This window comes from Limulus polyphemus, unplaced genomic scaffold (genome assembly GCF_000517525.1).
Source record: "Limulus polyphemus unplaced genomic scaffold, Limulus_polyphemus-2.1.2 Scaffold9650, whole genome shotgun sequence".
Classification (NCBI taxonomy): domain Eukaryota; kingdom Metazoa; phylum Arthropoda; class Merostomata; order Xiphosura; family Limulidae; genus Limulus; species Limulus polyphemus.
Genome location: NW_013675260.1, coordinates 11,579 through 14,218, shown reverse-complemented (window position 1 = coordinate 14,218; position 2,640 = coordinate 11,579). Strand labels below are relative to the sequence as shown.

Sequence of the window (2,640 nt, the reverse complement as noted above, 5' to 3'; positions counted from 1 at the left end):
CTATCTCAATCTAATCATATTTCCTACGTGAGTGTAGATTGGTAACCCTTTAACAACTCATACTGTGTATGGTACATAAGAGGTTTCAACTATCTCAATCTAATCATATTTCCTACGTGAGTGTAGATTGGTAACCCTTTAACAACTCATACTGTGTATGGTACATAAGCGGTTTCAACTATCTCAATCTAATCATATTTCTTCCTTTTGAGTCGTATCACTTGTACATGACACGTGAACATGAACTTGAAAGAGAAATCCGCCATTACTATCACCATCCATCTTGTTCCATGAACTACTTACAGTAGTAATGATTGAAAACTAGTTGGGACTTTTTTCCAGCTCCTTGTGGTTACTATGACAAGTTATGTCATGGCTCTTATTTGGTCAGTTTATTAAGTATACTTTCTGCTAAAGTGGTCAGACCCTGTATAAATATATTATTTATTTGAAACACTATAAAAGAGTTGATAAGAACCATACTCACTCATGTAAGAGAGGTCTTGCTACTGTTGAGCCTGTGGTGTGAGACAAGTAGAAGAGGGTGTACAAATATGGCAGAAGTTGGTAGCGAGCAGTCACGGCTTGTCGTGTAGCCCTTATCACTTTCTCTCCCATCGCTACTGGATCCTGGGCCTGAAAGAAACCCAAACGTAATACATAGATATATGTGGAAGCAACTGACGCAAATAATGGATAGACATACATTAAAGAAACAAACCACATTTGGATAGCCCATGGGTATATGTGTGTGTGTGCAATGCACCTTTAAGGAACATACTAAAACTGGATAGCACATGGATATGTTTGCGATGCACCTTTAAGGAACATACTAAAACTGGATAGCACATGGATATGTGTGCGATGCACCTTTAAGGAACATACTAAAACTGGATAGCACATGGATATGTGTGTGATGCACCTTTAAGGAACATACTAATACTGGATAGCACATGGATATGTGTTCGATGCACCTTTAAGGAACATACTAAAACTGGATAGCACATGGATATGTGTGCGATGCACCTTTAAGGAACATACTAAAACTGGATAGCACATGGATATGTGTGCGATGCACCTTTAACTAAAATTCTATTTTATCAGTTCTGTTGCATCACAGGCTACTTCAGTATAAAAACTATATAACCAAAAAAAAACTGAACACTTTTTTAAAAGCAATAAATTGAAGTTTAAAATTTATATAAATTAAACCATTTTTATTATTTGAAATTCACTTTTTATTTTAAAAACATTCAGCTTACAAAATTATCTTAAATTTACATTTAGAATCAAAACCTAATTGAAATGTTCCTTAAATTAACATGAACATTAAAATAATTATAATAAAATACACATAATTTCACAGACCACAGATAATATTTTTGAAAAATGCTTTGCTATTTTTATCATTAATAATCTTAATGTTTCTTTGAGATCTTCTACAGTATACTTAATGTATATCTAAAACACATAACTCGTTTTTTCTTCGACATATCTAAACGTTTTGGCAACCAAAGATATTCCGATAATTCACTAAGTGTTATTGGAATATTTTACAGTTACCCAGTTTGTGTAACCTGAAATTTCTCAATAAATTTATGGTTTTTATAGTATTTGTACTGTGACGCCATTAAACCAGTTAGATATTAAAAGGGTTTGGTAAATATAGGACTCAAGCTCTCTTATACACATTCTCGAAAGGAGAGATCCAAATTTAGAGTGTATTAGAATGTGATTCCTGAAAAAAAGATAAAATTATGCATGATATATATTTATTAAAAATCAAACCTTACTCTGAATCCTTTAGCATTGTCGTTCCTAGAGAAAAGAAAAACTAGATAAAGTGTATAACTACTAGAAATGAACTTACTCTGAATCCTATAGCATTGTGGTTCCTGGCAAAGGGATAAAATGCACCGACCTGGTTCCACCTTGCACATAGTTCCTCTGTGGTGTCCTCCCAAAATCCACAAATATCTGATCCAATCTGATAAAAAAAAATTACATTTTTACTAATATCATTCTGACAGTAAGAACAATATCTATACTAACAGCATGGTTCTTAAATATACCAACAATTGTTTTTTTACTAATCTCATTCTGACAATAGCAACAATATTTATACTAACATCATGGTTCTTAAATATACCAACAATTATTTTTTACTAATATCATTCTGACAGTAGCAACAATATTTATACTAACATCGTGGTTCTTAAATATACCAACAATTATTTTTTACTAATATCATTCTGCCAGTAGCAACAATATTTATACTAACAGCATGGTTCTTAAATATACCAACAATTATTTTTTACTAATATCATTCTGACAGTAGCAACAATATTTATACTAACATCATGGTTCTTAAATATACCAACAATTATTTTTTACTAATCTCATTCTGCCAGTAGCAACAATATTTATACTAACATCGTGGTTCTTAAATATACCAACAATTGTTTTTTTTACTAATCTCATTCTGACAATAGCAACAATATTTATACTAACATCATGGATCTTAAATATACCAACAATTATTTTTTACTAATATCATTCTGCCAGTAGCAACAATATCTATACTAACAGCATGGTTCTTAAATATACCAACAATTATTTTTTTACAATATCATTCTGACA

The 2,640-nt window shown here is 31.4% G+C and overlaps 1 long non-coding RNA gene across 1 annotated transcript; it reads right to left on the bottom strand.

Annotated features, from left to right (window-relative positions):
- Window positions 1-507: 507 nt before the first annotated feature.
- Window positions 508-2,010, bottom strand: LOC111083466. Its single transcript, XR_002609049.1, has 2 exons — window positions 1,871-2,010; window positions 508-636 (listed from the first exon to the last, which is right to left on the bottom strand). It is a non-coding gene; the product is annotated as an uncharacterized LOC111083466 (long non-coding RNA).
- Window positions 2,011-2,640: the final 630 nt, after the last annotated feature.